The 23,346-nt window shown below is 48.9% G+C and overlaps 1 pseudogene; it reads right to left on the bottom strand.

The window, feature by feature from the left end:
* Nucleotides 1-19,760: 19,760 nt before the first annotated feature.
* LOC144158944 (speckle-type POZ protein pseudogene) lies at nucleotides 19,761-21,159 on the bottom strand (annotated as a pseudogene).
* Between the last annotated feature and the right edge of the window lie 2,187 nt (nucleotides 21,160-23,346).

The raw sequence follows: 23,346 nt of genomic DNA, 5'->3' as shown, positions 1-23,346 counted from the left end.
TTCATCATATATATGCATGCTGAGTTAACGAACCAAAACAAGATTTCGTTTTTGCAAATGTTTATTGCAATTGCACTTGTCGCAACGACCACGGAAAAGGTAACGAATAATGTCATGTGTGGCGGTGTACCAACGTTGAAATCTGTGTCTGCTCTTTCATAGGTTTCCAAACAAAGAAAAGGGACCAACTTTTTGCACCGCCAGGGCAGTCAATACTGTGCGGACGAGGTGCGGTTTTCTGGTTGCCATTTCCTTCCAGCCACCCGTCTCCATCACCCCTGCGGCGTGCACTTTGATAAAGTCCATTGCTTTCGCCTTCAGCTGCTGCGCGTTGTGCATGTCGGCACAGACCAATATCTCCGCAGCTGTTCTCACAGATAGCTTCTGGCACAGGATGTCTTCGCACATCGCCTTTAGCCTCCACAAGTTGTACTTGCTGGCTGCGACGAGGACTTGTTCGACCATCTGGTGTAATTTTGGTGCACCTCCAGTGTAGATAAACTCCACCACCTCGCGAAAGACCTCGAAGCTACAGTCAGTTATCTCCACTCTGCCTTGCTCCTCCTCTTTCATGTCGCGCTCGAACATGGCGGCGAAAACGGGGCTACGGGCTGCCAGTATATTTTTGTGTGCGTGAATGTCTTTCCCCTCAACACTCAAAACGACGTCAGAGAACCGACGAGATGCCAGCAGGTGTCCGAAATCTTGCGACAGGCGCCATCCGGGAACCTGTATTTCTCCCGGCGTATTTTGCTTGGAAAGGTTCCCATTGTCCACGAAACTAAGCACCTCGCAATACACGGTGAGCTTGTCGTTCGGCAGAAGGCGGCCAGTACCCGTCAGGAGATCGTCCTTTTCGATGAACCTCGCGAAGCCCCAAATACCGCGTCGACTAAAGCAGGAAGTCGCTTCTTGGAGGTTGGCCTTCTGCCCTTCTTCGTCAATCACAGCGAATTTATACTCAATGCGATAGTTGCCGTTATAGTTGTTGGCGGCATCGCACACATAAAGGGCCACGAAGTCCTTGCTTTCCCCGTAGTTACAACCTTTGGGGTACAGTTTTAGACACCATGTGCTGTTGCCGGGTCCTTTCGTTGAAAAGTGCGGACTTTCTATTGCCTGTACGGCCGTTTCACGGCGCAGGCTGAAGTTGTGTAGCGTCCAAGTGCAGGCAAACTCGTTGAGCTCCAAACGCGTTTCGCACGAAATGTCCGTTCGCCAGTCCGCTTCACGCACTACGGATGATGCCATTAGAAGCGAACAACGCGCAGAAAACGTATGATAGCAGCGCAAGAGGCGCCAACTCGCGAACTCACCAAGAAACGACGACAAGACTGGCGGTAGCACTATCTCACGTTGATGACAGGAATTTAAGCAACACTTCTACAACTACTACGTGAACACACATTCGTTATGCTGCCACTTACTCGGCGCAGATTTCGGTTCGGCCACCGCAATAGCATGGCGCTGTCTAGTTTACGCCTTTTACGCCACCATGCGGGGACGTGGCGCCATCTGGAGGGCATTATCGCAAGCGTTGCTGGAATCAAGGAGGAAACTACGGAAAGGGCCGCCTTTCGCAAGCCAACCTCCTCTGACACGGCATTCTCCTCTCCTTTAGATCTCCCGTGCCGTCGCCGCCGTCGCAGTGTATAATTGGTATCATATCATGGAGATCGCCTGAAGATTCGTCATGGCATTTGGGTGGTTCTGGCTGTACGTCACACTGGTTGGAACGCCTGAGTGATTGAAAAGGCAAAAGAAGCAAAGGCGGACTGTACGAAACTGCAGCACGGCCGGACTCAACTCTCCTCCTCCCGCGCTCCTTTACTATGGTGCCACACATGGTGCCACACCTTTACGGCCTTCGCAAAACCGGCTCCATGGGCTCGGCGCATGGGATTTTTTCTGACGCGCAGTAGGGGGGGGGGGGAGGGGGGTTGAAGCACGAGGGCAGCACCGCAAGGTCCGCGTCGCCGCGTCTCCGCGCAAGGCAAGAGCAAGGCAGCTTGAGCGTCGACAACATAACCAGTGAGATTTCGCGGTGGCATTTCCGCATGAAACGGGGCATTTGGTGTAACTGATATGGCCCAGACTTTTTTGTTCTGGTATATAAACGATGTACATGTATACGCAAGACAGTTGTTTACGCTATAAGATCTGAGCAAAATTTGTTCGCGTATATATTATATTTGCTTGCAACATTCCTGACTTGCCCAGCTTTATACAGTTTTGGGAAAGAAGCATATCCCGTATGACTATACCTGAATAAAAAAAAAACACCCCCCACAAGAACGGCCTAATGTAGACGTGTAAAACGTAAAAAATTACACCAGGGACGAAGGAGGACAACATGGACAAGCACTACTTCCAACTAGCAGTTTTTCGTAGCTCAGGGATGCGGGTTCGATTCCCGGCCACGGAAGCTTCTTTTCTGATGGAGGCGAAAAGCGAAAATGCCTGTGTGTTTGAGATTTCGGCGGACGTAAGATACCCAGGTGGTCAAAATTAATCCGGAGCTTTCCACTACGGTGCGCCTAATCGCCTGTGTAGCGTCGGTGCATTTAACCCCATAATCAATCAGTCAGCATTTATTCGTAAAAACGCTCATATATTACAGAAAACATGCGCACATCAGGGAAAAATTATATTCCGCAGCGTGTGTAATCATCTGTCAGGCGACAAAATGGCAATATGTTGTGACACAGCTCGTGTTAAGTACAGATAACCACTAGGGAACAACCGACAACTGTGTGACACCCGGTACCACACACGAAAAAGAAAATAAAAAGGCAGGGAAAGCAGGCTGCCGCCGTTTGGAATTATTCAGGGGCAAGCTACGCAATTTATTTGTCCGGTAAACGCAATGCGGCATACTTATGCGAGTGTGACCAAGGCGAGCCATCTAAAACGTCCCAATGGTTTCTATTCCGAGCTGGTTTTTCTGCTTTGCTATCCCCACAGTCTCCTTAAAGAGAGGCGTGCATTCGCATTTCCGGCAATGTGCACTGAGTTGCAGTGTATATATAAAAATATATATTCCTTGTGAGCTGTTGTGTTCCTTCCCGCTGCGCGAGTTTTTCCGGTTGATTTCTCAAAAAAATTGGTGAGGCCTGGATATTTATACACAGCTTGGAAATCCGCCTTGACATATCGTAAATCCGGTTGTTTAGTGGATAGCAGTTCAACGATGAGGCTTCGACTGACCAAATATTGCTAGCTTGTTTGAGAGAGAGAGAGAGAAAACTCTAATGAATACTGAAGAGGTTAGCCCCACAAACGGCGGGTCTTGCTACTTCAGATGGGGGTGAACATAGTGAGGTGAAAAAAAAAAAGAAAAGGGGAAGAAGTGCGCACCAACAATAAATAAGAGGGAGAAGAAAATAAAATTAGTCCGGAACGTAGAAAAAATTTACAGCACTAGGAGAAAAAATCTGAGGATCCCAAGGTAAAGAAAATCGGTTAGTCCCGTGTCAGACAGAAAAATTAAGAGAGCCTTTGTCCCTCGCGCCGCGTCAGCGTGATTTTGCCACGGACCAACAAAGTGACGCAGCTCTAAAGAATGTCCTCGTAGCAGTCGCACTAGAGTTCTTTTAGCTGTTTCGCGTTGAGTTGTATGCTGCGGGCAGTAACACAAGACATGCTGTATGTCGTCTCTGACAGAGCACACAGAGCACAATGGCGAGTCCGCCCAGCCTATCTTAAAAAGAAAACTACTAGTGAAGGCAACGTTCAGGCGTAGTCGGTGAAGGACACCTTCAGTTTGCTTTTGTAGACCCCGTGGAAACTGGAAATTGCACTGAGGGTCAATCGCGTGCAGGGTTAAGGGTATCTTAAGAGGGTCCTGCCAAGCTGATAACTGCAGTTTCCATCCAAGCGCATTCACGGCCGTACTTCCGTCTTGTCTGGAATACGGGATTCCAATAGACACAAGCAGATTGTGCGCCTCTTTCGCTGCTGCGTCAGAGATGACGTTCTCCTGGATGCCGGAATGACCTGCAAGCCATTGAAGCGAGATGCGGTGCCCGTCTCGTAGCCCTAGTGTGTGCAATGCGTTTAGCTCGCGCACAAGTTGGCCGCAGCGGTGGGATGGCTTCATCAGTGCTTGCAAGGCAGGCCGCGAGTCGGTAAAAATCACCCATTGTCGAGCGGGACTATTGGTGATGTGAAGGAGTGCCGCCCTAATAGCAGTTAACTCAGTGAATATGGACGACGTCTTGTGACTGAGTTTCTCTTTCACAGTTAGTCCCACCGACGGAATTCATACTCCAGTGGCTGACGAGTCAGACTTCACGGATCCGTCTGTATATACCTGAACGTGGCCAAGATAACGCGAACTGATATGCTCCAGCGTGTACTATCGCAAGGCTGGCTCAGGCAGAGATGATTTCTTGCCTATACCTGGTATGGTGAGGCATATATCCCATGGTGCAGCTTTCCATGGCGGAAAGGCAGGCTTGCTTGGGCGTTCGAAGTTGGCCGGTACGAGGCTCCGTACATGCGGGGAAGACACCTGTGCTAGAGGATGGTCAGCACACCGGGTTACGTGACGGAGGCTGGTGCGAAGGAACTCTTGAGCTTGGAGTGTCTGGGCGGACATACACCTTGCACGGCCGCTCGATGGAAACTAGGTCTAGTTTCCATCGAGCGGCCGTGCACCTTGCTTCGCAGCGAGTTCCATTCGTGGATGTGCACCTTGTAAGGCCCAGGCAGATGCGCAGAACTTCAGCCTGTGCACACTCTATCACTCTGAAGTTTGTCTTAGACAAACCAATCAGCGCTGGGAGGCTGTACAGCAGAAGGCCAAGGAATAGTGCCTTATAAAGTCGTAGTAGCGAAGGCACTGAGCAGCCCCATGTTTTTCATGTCAGCATGCGGAAAACGGGCACAAATGAGTGCAGGCGTTCTCTAAGGATACGGATATGGGGGCCCAAGATAGTGAGCGATCTAATGTAACTCCGAGAAATTTATGGTTGTGAACGTACGGTATTTTAAGTGCGAATGCACTTTATAAGTGACCCTTAATTCCGTTGACCGCCGTCCGTCCACATAGCAACAGCTGCGAGTGCGCGCGCTCCTCGTCTTCCTTGGCAACGGGGGGAGATGGGCGACATGGCACATACCCACGTGGGGGATTGGCCAGGAATCTCCTCGTCTTCCTTGGCAACGGGGGGAGATGGGCGCGCGCTGCCTGGCCGCTGACATGGCACATACCCACGTGGGGGATTGGCCAGGAATCGGGCGTGAGAAGGGCTAATGCACCCGCTTAAAGGAGTACTGACACGAAATTTCAAAGCTGAGATCCGCTCTAGCAATCAAGTACAACGACAACACAAATAGGTGTCTGTGCATGGCACATACCCACGTGGGGGATTGGCCAGGAATCGGGCGTGAGAAGGGCTAATGCACCCGCTTAAAGGAGTACTGACACGAAATTTCAAAGCTGAGATCCGCTCTAGCAATCAAGTACAACGACAACACAAATAGGTGTCTGTGAATAAATGCATCTTTCTTTCTTTGTAGTTGTGTGTGTGTGTGTGTGATCTCTCTTTCGCGAACATTACCGAACCGCGCAAATTCAACTCCTGCATTCGCACTTTCACATTCTTCCCCTCGGGGAAATGCGGGGAAATTTCTGTTTCATTTAGGACGAGAGGTTAGCGGGATAAATCCCGCCGCGTAAAGGCGACCGCGGCACACTTTTCGGGTGAAATTAGCAAGCCGCAGGTGCTAAGGTACTTTTGAATTGCAAGAAGAGTTTCTGCAGCTTTGATCGTATACTTCTCCGGTTTTTGCCAGAAGGCCAGACACAGATGTCATCAGCATGGAGAGATATGTTAACACCTTGGGGTAGCACTTTCGTGATCCGGACGAGACAGATGCTAAACAGCACAGGGCTTAGGACTCCGCCTTGAGGGACGCCCTGTGTAATCTCATGCCGCCTTGTGTCGCCTTCCTTGGTGGTCATATAGACATACCGCTTATGCAAGTAGTTACAGAGCCAAGTATGCATCCGCCCTCGTAGCCCTACAAACGCCATTTCCCTTCGAACAGCTCCATGAGAAACGCTATGAAAAGCCGCCTTGATGTCTAGGAACACAGCTACTGTGATCTTTTTCGCAGCCTTTTGACGATGAATGTCCCTCACCAAAGCAATGACGTTGTCAACACTGCTTCTTCCTTCTCTGAACCCTGACATCTCTGGGGGATACACTTCTCTGTCCTCAAGATCCCAGACGAGTCGCTGCAGCACCATTTTCTCCATTACCTTCCCTATGCAGCTTAGTAAAGCAATAGGCTGGTAAGAGTTGATGTCGGTTGGCGGTTTTCCTGGTTTAAGGACCGGAACTAGGCGACCAAGTTTCCAGTTTGCTTCCACGCGGCCTGTCTCCCACGACTTGTTGTAGAAGGTAAGCAGTTGCCGGAGGGCGTTACCGCCGAGATGTCGCAAAGCTGAGTATGTAACGCCATCGGCGCCTGGCGAAGAAAGCAGGTTAACGGACGCTAACTCTGAGATAAGCTCGTGCATAGTGAATAATTCATCCGTGAGCGTAGCATTCGTACTGGAGAGCCAATCGCTCAGGACTTCTGAAATCACCGCAGAGCTCCGGGGAGCTGTAACCTTGGCGCAAAATTCGTCAGCTACGTCCAGTTCACTGACGCCATGCTGGAGAGCTATTGATGAGGACGGATGAGCTTGACTCGGTGTTGCTCTCAGGCTGCGGAAAACTTGCCAAATGCGAGTCAGCGGTTTGCGGGGATCAAGCTTAGAACAGAATTCTCCCCAACGTGGTCTTGCAAGCTTATTCAGGTGCTTCTGAATGCGCTTCTGGGCATGTCTTGAAGCTCGAATGTCATCTGGTGACAGCGTTTTTCTCGCACAGCGCTTTGCTCTCCTGCGAATTGCGCGGTCAACACGGCGGAGTGAGCTTGTTTGAAGGCAACAGCACTACCATACAGCGGTCACCATGTGGATGTAGCGACATTAGGTCCTTCAATTGAACCTGCAAAACACGAAGCCATTTCTCTATCTTCAGGACACCTTTTCATGACGCCACCATTATTTTTCGCCGCCATGGGTGCTGGCCAGCGTTATTGGGTTAAATTTTGGCAGCTTACTGGACAACAGCGCATATTCATCGGAGGATGTGCAACCATGCACTTTCCGCGTCACAAATTGTCGCACATGTTGCTGTAACCTGCGTTGCGGCGCACACACCGCGCCTGTGAACGCGCTTGGCGGCGGCGGAGCAACAGTGGACTAGCAGCGCGCGCCACCTCCAACTTGCGGCGCAGGCCGCAAGACGCCCCAATGCGAAGCCCGTAAGGGGAGCCCGGGAGGGTCCGGCCGTGACTGCATGCTCTGCTATCCGTCAGAGGACACCTGGATCGCCAGCGTTGCTTTCATGGTTGCTCCCGCCGTTTTTGAAAACAAGGCGTCGAGTTGCCAGCCTCGCATCCTGGAAAAATGTCTGCTGACGCCACAGAGCGGGGAGCATGGAGGAAGGCGGGGAGAGAGTTTGATCTCGTGCGCAGCAGCCGCGGGCATCCCTGTGAGCTGCGAGACGAATCACGTCAAACTGCAGGTCTTATTACTTTATCGCCGCAAGCCATGTGCGGTCGCAAACTTTCGTCTGCACTGAGTGGGCCTACTACGGTTGCATGATTTTTGCCAGGCGTGCCAGGCGACTCCTCTTCGCATTTTGAAGCCAAGTATCGCGCTTTCGCGCAAGTTTTAGTTCGAATTACAGCTAGTTAACTGGCCTCCGACGACCAATGAGGTGTCTTGAAGCGCGTAACTGCGTGGTCTGCTTCCGCGCACACTGGCGTACCTTCGGGCTTTAGGTGTGCTTGTGCTGGCGGCATGCGTGGGGGTACGCCAGCGGCGCGCTTTGTTGTTCCATTTCTGTGGTGTGTTTCATCTCATTTAGACAATTAAAAGAGAAAAGAAAATTCAGTGTTCTTCCAATCTGTGAAGAAGGGTGGCCAGCGCAGGTGGGCGCAGTCCAAGGACACCGCGAAACAAAATCTGTTTGCTTGGAATTTGCCATTGAACATACTTTCTAGTTAATCAGCTGAATGAGACTTGGAGGGACTAGAGTTTTATTCGATACTCGCGTATAACTCAAGAACGACAACGGAAGCTACCCCTGCGCTTAGTCACCGCAGCCGTCTGTTGCTCCGCTTCGCACAAAGGGCGCGCTACTGCGAGTATTTTGAATGTGACACAAGTCATGCCCGCGATGCTTTGAATTCAATCTGGTCATAAATTACTGCAGCGACGAGGCACAAACTGTTCGATGAAAAGCCGACGACGTCACGCATTAAGCGCAAACTCTTTTCAAAACGCGCGCGCGAATTTCTTTCACTGGTACGTCGCTTCGGCGGAGTGATACACTACATGAGCTACATGAGTTCCTAACTTGTACACGAGCATTGGCGGATCCAGAGGGGTGGTCCGGATGTCCTTAACCACCTCTGAATTTCTGAATTCACAAAAGTCTAGATTCACAAAAGTCTACAAAAAAGTCTAGATTTTTTTAATATTTCTGAGGTTTTGTTTTCTGAAATTTTGGTGAATAAAAAAGATTCCGCCAAACTCCGACCTTCTCAGTATCGAATCATCACTGATAGAAGCTGACCCCTCCGCCAAAAAACAAAACAAAAACAAAACCTGGATCTGCCCCTGTACACGAGTATAGCGGAAAAACATGGGGTTGTCTGCTCCCCTCCTGTAGAAGCCCTCGCACTGACAGCAGGCGGGCATTCCATAAGATCTAGAACTTCACTGAGAACTAGTGCGTAATTATGAAAAGCAAGGGAATGTCGGCGTAATGTTGGAGTAGTTTTTACTTGCCATATAATTTGTTTCGGGATAGCCTCAAATAGACAGCATTTACAGCCGTTTTGTGTGACCAGTTCACTCTGAAGATTACCATGTATTGAATGACAGTTGACGGTAGTTCTGTGACGTTTACAACTTCACTCTGTTACTTTGACACTGTGTGTCACAGTAGTTACTTATGACAGGTAAAAGAAACTCGGCGTACTGGTAGGGTAGTCCTAGCGGCCAATTTAGTACGATTTATTTTTGAAGATATGTACAGGAGATGGAGAGCTACAGTGCATTCACCAGGGAGTTGGCTCTGCCGCATAAGTAAAATTTTTTGTCGGTGGGCCTTTGTACATGTTAGTATACAAAAGAATACAAAAGCAAGTGGGGCGCTTCGATTAAACAGAAGACGCTTATTTGGGTTCCGTTTTCGGACAGAGTTTATTAGCATAGTCTAGAGAGAAGGAATAAGAAGTACAGTTGAACTTCGTAATAACGAACACCGATATAGCGAATTATCGGCTATAGTGAACTAAATACACACTTTGGTTGGTCACGCTTTAGTTAAATGACACGTATTTTTCTTTTATAACAAGAGTGAAGCCGTGAGAGCCGCGCGATTTTGGATGTAATGAAATATTTGACGAGGAGGCTGAGAGCCTCATTCGGAAAACCCCCGGTAGTCCTGAACTGCAGAAGTATAAAGGCCCTTTTGTTCGTGGACACTGCGGAAAACTTCATCCGGCTCAGTGCTGTGAGTATACACCAGGCGAAGATCACTTCCTTCATCAAATAAATAAGGACGCAGTCGTGTTTTGTCAAGTGAACTCTGCTCTGTTGTAATTTCCCGTACTCGTGTTCCGGTTCATTGAGCTTGAAATGCAGCAAAAAGAAAATTAAGGGTTACCTTGTGTGTAGTGGGTTCGAAGCCTCAAAAAAATGCCTTTTTGTATCAAGGATTTTTGCGCCAGCCAGAGTGGCGATTTGTTAAAGCCAATTTTTACTTCTACTCTTATAACCAATATCGCTTATAACGAACTAATTTGGTGTCCCGATACTGCTTTGTTATAACGAGGTTCGACTGAACATGATAAAGCAATGGGGAGGGTTGTCGCAGGCATCTATCACAATGCACGCGTCCCTTCGGAGCGGCCGCATGCAGTGGGAGCGTCATGGACATTTCGTAGCATTCGAGGAAGCATTCCGCGCACAACACACACTGGACCCGCAGGTCACAACACATAAGCATAAACACTGGCACGGTGGCGTCTTCGGGGCAACAGGTGCCGCCCCCCCCCCCCCCCCCTCTCCCTCTACCGGGGCTCCCCCGAACCACGGACCGCTCGAGGCTTCTCTGAACACGCTTACGGCATTCACCATGGGTGTCGGCCGACGGTAACCAGCCGCTTCGCGCAGTGCACTAAGTGAAGGCAGGCTGGCTCGAACTCCGTCTACATAAGGCGCCGACGATACCCTTTTCTTGTCTTTGGCATTGACTGCAGCTGCTTACAGTAAAATACAAGAAACAGTATTCGTCTCACAGCGGGGAGGTGCGCATTCAGTCCGATGGAGGATTCCCTATCCGCGCTATAAGATTACACCATAAACAAATGCTAGATTGCGTTTTGCATGGACCGCGCGGAGTGCAGAAGTTCCTCTAGTACTGACAATAAAATGTTGGTTGCGTGTAAAAGAGGGCTTGAGCGCTACACTTACGCGAAATTGTAGCAAATAATAAAGAATCGGGACAAGTGTGATGTGTTGTACAGATTTCAGATGAAATGCCCGGACATGATCCTCCGCCAGCGCCGCGCGCGGCACTAGATGGCGAGGTGCAGTTAAAGCCTTAGGTGCGGTGAGAATTGAGCGCCGTCTGTCGGGTAACGGGCTCAGCTGCGCAGCGCGATACGCAAAATGCAGCGCACCATGCACGGTGTTTGTGCGGCCGCAAGAGGCGCAAAGGACTACTGCTTGCCTGTCACGTGACCTGCGGGCATTTAATATCCGTTTTTCTCTCTATTTAGTTATGCGGCCAACCTTTACACGACAAGGGTTCCCTGCATTCTTTCTGTGTGTGCGGAAAATCGCAGCCAACGTTATCCGGACTGTCCAGCAGAAACGGTCGCTTTATGCAAACTTTCCGAAGAAAAATGATGTGACACTTGGCCGTAAAAACTGCTCTATCGTTGCGCCCAGTTTCATTTGCATGTCAATATTAATTTGTTCACGGTGAAATTGAAAACGTGACAGAATTCTCGTCTGCGGTCAATACATGCGCATGTATACAGAGGAGTGTACGGTCACAGGAACGGCTGTTACTCTTGTTATACGTTAACTATCCCGCAACAAAGTATGTGACAATTAGTTGCGGAAACGGCTACAAATATTTACGGGGAATATTATTTGAAAATTATAGTTACGTTCACAATGAAGTTGGGAACTTTACATAATTACAGCGTCTGGCTGTCACGGTCTTGTATTGGAGGGGAACTGACCGCCCCATGTTTGTCGGCTAGGTTGAAACTTTATTCCTTGAGAGGTTCGTTACGTAACAATAATGAAATCGCCTCTACGTGCTACATTTATCGTCGCCGCGGAATCCCGGACTACCCGGCAACATTTTCCGTTCACCGTCATCTCTCGAATGTACGGTTCCAGCAGCTTCATATTCACATCGCCTTCACCTGCCGACAGAAAAGCAACCCTGGGATTCCCTCTCCCGACGGCCGCGTGGCCTGGCTGGCGACCGTTGAAGCAAGTCAGTGGTTGTCTCTCTTCGAAAACCTTTGTCTGATGCTTTGCCTGGTCCTCTTTTGTCTCCGTTTTCTCACCGTCACGGTGCTTCAACTCTGTCGCTAGCGCCCTCGTCATCTCGGGAGACGCTGTCTTTTTGCCATTTCGGTTTGAACTCCCGTTTCAGACCCTGCCTCATTTCACTTTCCCGGAATCGCTTCTTATAGGCCTCCACTGACAACCTGTACTTTTTTTAGAAGACACGCTTTTGCCCTGTCGTAATATTCTGCCTCTTGTCTAGCCGAGCGGGCTACCAGATTGGAGGCTTCACACGGTAACAAAGTAAGTAGGCGTTGTGGCCAAGTGTCTCTAGGGAAATCCACTTTCTCACATGTGCGTTCAAAATTAACCAAAAATAAACCGATGTCTTCTCCCGCCTGAAACGGTTGCATGAGGTCCTCATTTTGAACGACAGCTTTACTCCTTCTCCACTAGAGGTCTAGCCAACACAACTACTGCTTTGGGCTTTCAGTATTTCAAGTTCGAGCCACTTCATCTCTATCTCATCTGCACGACGCTGTGCTTTCGCTTCTGCTTTCTTTCTCTCTAGCTCCTCCTCTGCTTTCTTTTTTTCATCTTGCTCCCGTTCTTTCATAAGCTCCAGGCACTCTGAGAGCTCATCGTCGTCTGCCCCCACTGCTTAGATAGCCTCGATGATTTCTGGTTTTTTTTTTCTCTTCGCCAAAGCAAAACCCCAACACTTTTGCCCACTCTAGGAGTTGCGGGTTTCGTAGCGACTTCAGGTTCATGTCTGTCTCAGGTGCTGCCAACTGTTACTACAAAAAATTCTTTACCCCGGCGCAGCAAAGCAACCTCGCGTCAAAAGAGTAATACACTTTACCTCCTTCGCTATCGCTACACTTCGTAAGCAGAGCCTGGCGATCCCTCAAACAGAATGGCCTCTCACTCACCAAACGGTGCAGTAATGCCTCCGTGAAGTCGTTCCGATGCCCTGGAGTCGATCCATGCCTCACGGAGACGACCCCGTCCGCAGTGGAGATGATCTCGACATGGTGGAGACGATCACACCGGCTGCCAACCAGTGTTGCGGATCTGGTAGCGTGACCGGTGATGGCGTTCGTTGATCCGGAGTTGGGGCAAACATTGGGGCCGAGTAGGGCGAAGCAAGAAACTTTATGTACAGATATTTACATGGCGTTTTTGAGTGAACAGGGTTCTGCGCTCCTGCGCCCCCTTTCTACTGCTGCTTTCAGGAACGCACAAATCCCAAAAACCCGCGGCACGTCCGCAGCGACATTGTCGGCGGTGTCTTTCACGTCTCGCCCATTCTACGTGCACGGGTGGTGAGGGGGTGGGGGGACGGGAAGCCGCAGCAGGCTTCATGCGCTTACCGATGAAATGTTTGTCGTACTGGTGGGAGATTTCAGCGAGGTCGTCTCTCGTTCCTAAATGTGACCTGGATGCTGTCCCCCGTGGTCAAGCCGACCTGTTTGGTGTGTTACACGGACAGTAAAATGCCTACGACGCTGTACGGAAATGGGTGCCCCCATGCTCTTCAGCTAGAATAGAACTCGAGTTCCTCCAGGTCTTACACCCCGGCTACACTAGTGTCCGAATGTCATTTAAACCAAATGTCATTTGTCTCAAATGCGAAGTTGCGCTGCTCCACTGGAATTTGAAATGCCATAGGGCTCAACTGGCATTCGAGCCAAATGAGCACCCATAGGGGCATTTAGGGCCCTCGAATGCCCTCTCAAGCACTCTCGCGCGCAGCGCTCCAAGTCAGCATAAGCAACTACATTAATGGCGTACTTAAAACAAACAAAATATTTTTAATTGTTGGACTCTGTTTACTTCTCTTTCTCTAAAATCATGATATCAAGATGTAATAATTACATGCTCTCAGCACCAGTGCGCGCAAGCGACAAACCAGTGTGGCCAGACAGCAAAAAGCAGCACCAAAAAGACCTCGATTGGGATACGGAATTGAGCAGAAACCATGTCAAAGCTTGCGTTATTTATAATTCGATATTTTAATGCCAAAGACTGCTGCCAAATTTCATTGTTGCATTATTATGTAAAAACAGAACTCCACAGCAGCAGCGCAACGCAGCCCGGCGAGCGGTTTTTAAAGCTTTCAAATGCCATCGCAGTTGTAGTTAGTGGAGCACGGCGCATTTTGAATGACATTCGAAACCCCTTATTTGGTCGAATAACATTCGGTTCGAATGAAATTCAAACGCCAGTGTAGCAGGGGTACTATTCAGCTAATTAGCTAGTAAGCTTGTGCTCCATCACAAAGGGCAAACAAACGTGTTTTGTTTCGTGCACTCCTTCGACTGCAACCAGATTCGGTAGTCATCCTTGGCAGAATGGAAAGGCACTGAATTTTTTTAAGGGTTTCAGTACAGGGTTTATTCACCACCCCGTGTGGCGCACTGCGCGTGTAACAAAGGTGAGAAGCTGACGAATCCCAACGTAGCTGCAAAGCCACTGGCTCGCATGTGAGTGCGTTAAAGCGTGTTCGCGTAACAGACGCTCCCCAGATATTGGTCACCGAAAAAACTATTTTTCGTTTGCTCTGCATTAAAAACGCATACCCTTTTAGACCAGAAAAACAAACACAGCTGAAAGGGACTTATTAAAGGGACACTGAAGTGATTTGTAAACAATGCGGGATTACGAGCGCAAATTGTAGTCCGGAGTCCCTAGGCCCTGTTTCGACCACTCTGAGCGCGTTTACGCGAATTTATTTAGTAGAAAAATCAATTCGAAAATGCTGTCCTCCTCTCTGCACTCTCGCCCATTTTCTTTAGCGTTTTCGTGTGACGTCAGCAGGAGAGGAGCTGGCAATTGGCTGCGCTACTGCACGGCTCGCCGACCTTCCGCGACCGAGTCAGTCGGCCCAACGTTTAGTCCTCCGGCCGCCGACGGGTCATGGCAATTCGCTCGATCAGTTGAAACTAAGCCACAACACGTTTGTGAATGAAAGAATGTGCCTTTCTTTACTTCGTTAGTTTGTACTCTGTATCTAGCTCCAAGTCAAGGTCGCTTCACACAAGCGCTGCACAAGCGCACATGTGACGCTTCGCTGACTGGTACGCCAGTAGGAGTTTGTACTCTGTATCTAGCTCCAAGTCAAGGTCGCTTCACACAAGCGCTGCACAAGCGCACATGTGACGCTTCGCTGACTGGTACGCCAGTAGGAAAATATAAGGCCTCTTGAAGGGGTAGAAGAGTCAGCGAAGTCAATATAGGTACTAAGGAAATAAAATGAACTGATATTTTTACCGTACAGCGTAAAACTAGGGCGCGGGAAGCACTTTTTTTTGCGCTGGGCGAACAAGCACAGCGGTCAGCAGCACGACTACGCATCTGCGAACGCTTTTCCGTCTAAGAAATGCAATTGCTAGACGTGAGCTATTGTGGAAACTCGGGGGACGCTTACTGCACGAGCGCAATACAACGAATAGTCGCCTAAGCTGCTTGAAATACGAAAACTAAATAAAAGTTTAAACTGGATATACATTATATATGTTATATTTCCATTACCGGCAGCGCTCTCGTTTGGCAGTGTTGTCTGGAGCGCTAGGTATATCATCGCAGTTGTTTCACGCGTCACAAGTTCAAATCCCCGCGGGTACGTGCTTTTTTTTTATAAGGTAACTTTTTCGTTTTTCGCCGATGTTTTGTATAGTGAGTTCGCCTTTTTTGGGGCCGCAGCGTTCACTGCTCCACGAACTAGTCCGCAGAACTCGCGCAGACTGGCACTGGCGCGCTAGCGAGTTCTCGTTGGCGTGCTGTTGCCATAAGCACCGACTGCTTGCGGGCAGTGGGCACAGGCCAGAATCAACAGACCCTTGGCCTGGTGCGAACACGCTTTTTACGATACAGGCATGAGTGAGGCAAGCTCCAAATATAGGGGAAAAGCGCATGCATTTGTGCGTCTGCGGGGGCACGGAGGGCGTTCATGCACTGCGTAGGCCTAGGCTTGTGAATGCTACGATTCCAAGCCGTCCTGGGAGGTTTATCTTATGCATTTAACAGCCGACAACATGGCAGAAGCGCGGTACTACGATTACTGGGATATTGAGAATGCCCATCCAACGACGCCATCAGATGTCAAACATGTTGTTTTGCAGAACCGAAACCGAAACGGAAACTTGATTGGTTGCTAACCTTGGACATCGTCCAATCACGGTGCCCCATCCTCCCAACGTCACAACTTAGTTGGTGCAGCCGCCGCAAACCGCGCATAGTAGTTTTTCTTCTTTCGCGCTTTGTAAAATAATTACCGATTTGTCAACCGGATAAACGATGAAAAGTGTGCTAATTTGAGCCAGTCTACGCAGTGCAAGCAAAAACGGGAGCTTGGCAATTTCACTTCAGTGTCCCTTTAAAGGTAAACCCGCCACACCACTTCTCTGCCTGTAGCTATCAGGTGGTAGGAAGCGCTCTCACCTGTCCCACACTCTTAATCTGGTTACACATAGCTTCCTCTTTGTAAGATAAACATTTTTGTGCAAAGTCCCTTTTCTTTAGTAGTAACGTGGTTTTGAATATGTGGAACGATTTTAAACGATTTGAATGGAACGATTTGGAATTTAAAGTTTTGAATATGTGGAACGATGCCCCACATGAACGCACAGCGCTGTATGTGAAACAACGAGCCAGACATTCTTGTGTCGCAATGCTGTTTCACATAACGTTGCTGTTGATTTATGTGGAACAATATTTCTTGTAAAAATCCTCTTGTACTCGGCTTCCTCTGCCACATTATGCGTAGACGAAGCACCCAAAAAAATGTCACGCATAAAAGAAAACTTCAAATCCAAAGTCTGGGTCCAGCTTTATTTCTTATCGTGGATTAGCCACAAACAAACATTTATCCAACTCTTACAAGGAGCTTGCGTAATATGCACAAATAGAATGATTATGACGTGAAGCTCTTGCCTGTTGTAACCTGTGTCGCACTGCTTTTAGCGTTAAAACATTGCGACTCAAACAAAAATACACACCTCCATTGAAGAATGGATGGCATCCAGCCCGACCTTAGGACAACAGAGACATTCATGAAAGTTTTCCTGAGTAGTTGCACCATGGCCGAAACAAAATGCTGAACCGAGAAATACACAGTACAAACAACAAAATTATCATGTTTATCCTGCAACAATCTACGTTTGTCGACACATACACACGACGTAGCAATGCGAATCAAGAAAGATGCAAAGGAAAAAGGATACAAACACAGCATATTGTAACACTTGTCAATGCAATGAGTTCTGGCTCTCGCATCATGAGAGTCTTATACCCAAGCGAGTGAATTGAAGAAAAAATAAACATTACAACAAGAAGTTCAACGTTCGCAATGATTAGTGAAGCATGCAAGAAGTGTAAAAAGACGCCAAAACAACAAATTAATAGTGCTTGTCACAGGACAGTTAGTCGTCCTTTGATTTTCTTCAAGAGAACATAACTGACTCAAACTGTCTTCCAAGTAGGACGACATACGCGAACACTCAAACCTTCGTCTTTTGGCAGCACTGTTGCAACAACGCCACGGTTTTCCCTGAACGCACGGGAGATGAGGCGCCCAGAATGAAGTAGGTGACCAGGCACAAAACAAATTTAATCAAGTGAACATCTGGGTTCAACGTCGATAGTTTCGAGTCTATTAATTTTTTTGGAAATAACTGGGGCGACCCAAATGTGCATCACTGTTTCACAACAGTGGTCCTCAATTTTCGAAACGCTGTTGCGAGTTTAAAGGCTTAATGAAATTATCATGTTTCAAAGACTTCACACGAAAGAGCCAAGGTGAAACAAATTTTGACCCTTGGGATTGACCATTACAGGCTTGCCAGACGATCTTAAGGCACGTGCCATAAGAAACTACGGGTGTAGGGTATACATTGCATGGCCAGTAAACAATATAATGCACAACACAGAACTCCGAACTTCACACATTTTTAGCCTGCTGATACAACATTGTGAGTCCCGTTAAATTCCCGTCTTGATATTGCACTGAAGTTTTATAACATTGTAATGGTTCGCTAAGTCCCTTTGATGCTGTGTAAACTACGCAGCGATTGGAGCTTCGTATTAGCGTTCATGCTGGAGCAGGCTCGCAGTGTGTGCATATTTCATGGTTTGCCGTTCAGGAACCTCAGAGGCGGCGCCACTTTCAGCTAGGTACCCGCCACGGTGGCTCAGTGGCCAAGGCGTTGCGCTGCTGAGCACAAGGTCGTGGGCTCGATTCCCGGCCGAGGCGGCTGCTTTTCTGACGGAAGTCCTCCACTCCGGAGGACTTCCGTTAATCCGGACTTCCATTAATCCGGAGTCCTCCACTACGGCGCGCCTCATCGCCTGCGTTGCGTCGGCGCGTTAAACCCCACAATCACTCAAGTTTCAGCTAAGTGACTTAAATCGCAAAGCCTGTAGGAAGTGCAGGAATAATGAAAGTGGTTGCGCAGGACTTCTTTCGTATGTGCGAGCGAGAATACCGTGAACAGGACTAGTGCAAGCATACTTTCAATTACCTTGCAAATACCGTATTTGCAAATACCGTGCAAATACACGCGAGCAATGGCAGACTCACGTCATGGTCACATATTGCTAAGATTATTGCGACAAAGCCGGCAAGGTATTTAAAAACACCTTGTATGTGCAAGAATTGAAGAAGATTCAAAGCTTCTATTTAGTTGAGTGACAAGTTCAAGGAGCTTGTTTTCTTTTATACTCAGTGTGTCAAAAAAAAAAAAACGCTCTACACTTTTCTCACGCATCACACTATCATGTTTGTCTGGTTCGTTAGTAAATGATATAGGCTCTCAGATGTATTTGTGTCCCTGACAGCACTCAAGCCGATGAAAATATTTACTGTCTATTTAAAAAAAAGGAGCCCATTGCTGATTCTAACAGTGATAAAAATCTGGAATAAGCTTTTTTACGACCACAGGGGAAAGCCCCAAGGTAACCGGTATTATGCGTCATCGATACGACGGAAAATGACCTGATCGAATACTTATTTCTAGACAAGCTGGCGAAACTAGAATACGGACGACTGATAACGCCTCCTCAGGGCCGTTGCGCAAGACAATTGAGTTTCTTTTGTTTTCCGCTAAGGCGTTATCTTTGCCGCCGCTAATAGTCGCGTCGATAGAATGAGCTGCACAATAGACGCGCGCAGATAAGGCAATGTTGTTGGCAATACTAATATTAAAAGAACTCCAGATTCGAACATACGTTTAAAATGATTGATCGAATGAGGGTACGGCCTGATCAATAGCAAGGGCAACGTGCGAGGGACGTTGCAGCACGGTGCCCCATGGAATGAAATACCGCTCGTTCTAATAGCAGCTGGGCAGCGAGGACGCGGGTTCGATTCCCGGCCGCGGCGGCCGCTTTTCTGATGGAGGCGAAAAGCAAAAACGCCCGTGTGTACGAGATTTCGGCGCACGTTAAAGATCCCGAGGTAGTCCTATTAATCCGGAGCCCTCCACTACGGCGCGCCTCATCGCCTGCGTTGCGTCGGCGCGTTGAACCCAACAATCACCCTAGCTGGGCAGTGATTCTACTCGTCATCGGAGTACTCTAAAAAGCGAGTAGGGTCGGGCTTCTCCGAATGCTCATTATCCACACCGGGAAACACGCGTACTGCTTGCAGTACAGCGTAGAGCAATCTTGCCGACGGAGTCACGAGCTAACGCTGAGCTCTTACCACCCTGCAGTTCACTATTGATACACTTTCTCGGAAAGAAAATAATAATTTATTGGGGCGGAAGAACTGCGTGAGTGTAGCCTGCTTCTTGCCCACCCCGCACTGCTCCCATCGAAATACTCAGAACTGTCACTAGCGTTTCCTCAAGCCTTCGAAAGAAACTTTCACAATGACGTCATTATGAAACTTCATTACAGCCGTAACTTGTACAATCAGTTATCTATCCAAACCAAGACATGGCTGGCTCATGACGTTACCACCACCCTTTCTGCGGTACTCCCGATAAGGGCAGCAGATGAGTTCACAGCCTTTCACCGTACACGCAGTACACTAACGTAGCAGCTACAGTGACGTCAGAGCAAGCTATCTATTAGTGACTTTGTTTGTGCGAACGTTCACTGCGATCAAATTAGTTGTAGAGACACCCAGACAGCAACGTCTATTGTACTCAAATGAGAATAACAAATGATTAGATCTATTTCTTCTGTACAGAGCGCTCACTCGGGTCCAGATCGAACACATGGAGCAACGTTTCGTCGACGAGCTCACATAGGGCTTCTACGGCTAGGGGCGCGTTCTCGCTGGCCATCTTCTTCCAGCCGTCTGTCTTCACGACACCTGCGCCATTAGCTTTGAAAAACTGGAGTGCGTTCGCCTTCAGCTGGCCGGCATTGTGTGCGTCTGCCAGGGCCAACGTCTCGGCAGCTGTTTTCACACATAGTTTCGAGCACAGCACGTCTTCACACATCGCCTTCAGCCTCGCCAAGTCGTACTTGTTGGCAGCGACGAGAACTTGCCCGGCCATCTGGTCCAGTTTGGTCGCACGTCCCGTGTAAATGAACTCCATCACCTCATTCAAAACCTCGAACTCGCAGTCCGTTATTTCCACTCGACCTATCTCGTTCTCCTTCATTTCGTGTTCGAACATGGCGGCGAAAACTGGGCTACGTGCTGCCAATATATTTCTGTGCGCGTAAATCCGTTTCCCTTCAACAGTGACGATGACGTCAGAGAACCGACGCGATTCCAGCAAGTGGCCAAGATCTTCCGACAGGTGGCACTCGGGGACATTTACAGCGGCCACTTTGCTCGGTAGTGCAATGTTCACGGATTCCACGAAAGCAAGCACCTCGCAGAATATAACGAGCTTGTCGTTTGGCAGGAGAGGGTCAGTACCCTTCACCAGAGAGACTCTGTCGATGAACTTTTTCCAGCCCCAACAGCGGCCTAGAGCAAACCGGGAATTCCCACTTTTGACTTGGGTTTTCCTGCCTGCTTCAAGAACAGCGAATTTGTATTCGGCAAGCACGTCGTCTTTGTCGCTGCAGGCAAGTCGCAGGTAGAGGGACACGAAGTCCTTGCTCTCCTCATCCTCACCATTTGGGAACAGTTCCAGACGCCATTTGTTGTTACCAGGCCCCGCCGTCGAAAACGTCGAACTTTCGATTTTCTTGCCCGTCTCTTCACGGCGCATGCTGAAGCTGTGAATTGTCCAGGTGTACGTAAGCTTCACCACTTTCAACTTCGTTTCGCACAAAATATCGTCCGTTAACCAGTCTTCTTCACACCTTGACTGTGACGCCATTCGGAGTGGAAATTTCACATCACGTGCGCAGGACGTCTGGCAGAAAATGCAACAGGTGCAACCATTTCGACTCACCAGTTCAAGTTGTTCCGGTATGAACGATCGCCGAAAAGACGAAATGCCACAATACCTCGCCGTGAGACGGTCGCGGTGACGGTCAGAGTCCAGCAAATACTTGTACAACACTATGTGAACGCACCGCCATTTAGCTGCCACTTTACTCTACAGAGCTTTTCTTTCCTCCATGCTCTACAGCGAAGGCACGTCCGGTTAACGCCTCCACTGATCAAGTCTAAAAGAGGCGCCTTACCGACCTTGCCGACCTTGCAGCGAAGAAAGAGGAAGTAGCGTGGTAAAATCGGTGGCGTCATCTGAAGGGCATTGTTGGCGTTGCTAGCACCATATTAAAGTATTTTTGCCCGCACTCACCAGGTGGCGGGTAAAGGCGAAAAGAAAACAAGAAGGAAGTATTCATCCCTGTGTGAAGCGGCGGAGCATGGAGGAAGAAAAATGCCGCGGAGCAGCCCATAGATATCGGAGCGGTGAGAGTGAGACTTCCTCTTCCAGACCACTCGGTCCCTGAATTACCTCGCCGTATCGCAGCGCCGATTAAACACAACGCCGCTGCACTGGATGATTCACTTCGGGCGCTTTTAGAGCGCGAAGCGCCTGGTGCTCGGGGCTGTGTCCATCCCTCCCTCGTTGTCGTTGTATGCCGTCAGCACTCTACTACGCATGTGCGTCTCTTCAGCCCCGTAAGCGTTTGGGCTGAGGTCAGCGCAGTCCACTATAAAAAGAAATAGTTAGGCGGCGCCCGGTTTCGATCCCACGACTCTCTGGCCGCAACGGGAGGTACGTGGCGCTCTTCCCACAGCGCTACAAACCGAGACGGGAGCATGTGCTAGGAACGCGCCTTATGTCCTTCACTCATTCAAGCTACGTCAAGAAGCTACTTATTGACTGATTGTAGTGTTTAACGCGCCGACGCAACGAAGGCGATGAGGCGCGTCGTAGTGGAAGGCTCCGGATTATATTTGACCACCTGGGGATCTTTAACGTGCGCCGAAATCTCGTACACGCGGGCGTTTTTGCTTTTCGCCTCCATCAGAAAAGCGGCCGCCGCGGCCGGGAAACGAAAGCGCTACCTCGTGCTCAGCAACGCAACGCCTTAGCCACTGAGCCACCGCGGCGGGTAAGCTACTTATACAACGAAGGAACACGAAGCTGAACATCAACGGAAACGACGAAATGAAAACTAATGGCGACTTCTGTCGACCCCATGGCTGCTTCGCATACTACTCAGGGTTCCCCTACGGGAAGGTGGTGTAATTTTTAAATGCAGGCCATTTCTTTAACTCCCGATGTCACCCGTTCTAGTTGTCCATCGTCGTCCGCACCCCTCCCCCTACACTATATAAAAAAAATAATACTTACCGGCGCCTGGTTTCGATCCCACGACCCTGCGGGCGGAACGCAAGGTACATGGTGCTCTACCCACTGCGTCACAAAGCTTTTTTTTTCTCTTTATTACATGGGAAAATACGCTCAGACGCTGCAGTACGAGGAATACAAGCAAACAAAAGAATACCCTGAAGTTATGAGAAGCAAATATACATCAAAATTCAGGCAAACACACACAAGCGTTCAAAAGAGGGAACCAGTCAGGTGGTTGGTCAAGCGAACTATACACACTATGTACAAATGCCACAGTTTCTCGGAAATAAGACTTAGTTGATCTTGGTGGCTCAGCATGCCTATCACATAAGCGGCATCGCCACAGACTGTACAAACCAATCAACACGAACATGTCGTAAGGTGGCTCACCAGGATAGTCGAATGGCAAAAATCGGATAGAGAAAGGCGTAATATCCATGTCTTTTTTGAGCGTTCGCTGTAGAATGTCCCAGAAAAAGACAGCATCTCTGCAGTCTACAAAGCAGTGATCAATTGTCTCTGGTAGAGTACAGAGCCGACAGTCTGTCGACCAAGCTATAAACAGACCCCGATCTTTCATCCAAGTTTTAACAGGGAGCGTGCCAGTGTGTAATTTAAAGAAAAATGTTTTAACACCTGGCGGAACACACATTTTACACACTCTAGGCGCGTTCGTAGCCCTCCAGTCTGTGTCGGCTTTGTGACGCAGGCGCTGGTGTCTGTACCAGGATGTCCTGCGTTACAAAGCCGACTCAGACTGGAGGGCTACGAACGCGCCTTATATCCTTGACTCATTCAAACTACGTCAAGAAGCTGCTGATACAACGCATTCACTACCTGTGGGCGGAACGCAAAGTACATGGTGCTCTTCCCACTGCGCCACAATAATCATACCCACCTGCTAATAAATGATGTCACGTGACCACGTAATTACGTCTCCTCATTTAATTACAATACAACAACCAACAGCAACAAGTGCAACAACATTAACGTAACGCAAACTACTTAACGTCGTGCGCC

The sequence above is a fragment of the Haemaphysalis longicornis genome, unplaced genomic scaffold (assembly GCF_048455015.1).
Source record: "Haemaphysalis longicornis isolate Haplotype H1 unplaced genomic scaffold, Haemaphysalis longicornis Haplotype H1 scaffold_10, whole genome shotgun sequence".
Taxonomy (NCBI): Eukaryota; Metazoa; Arthropoda; class Arachnida; order Ixodida; family Ixodidae; genus Haemaphysalis; species Haemaphysalis longicornis.
This window is presented reverse-complemented; position numbering and strand designations above follow the sequence as displayed.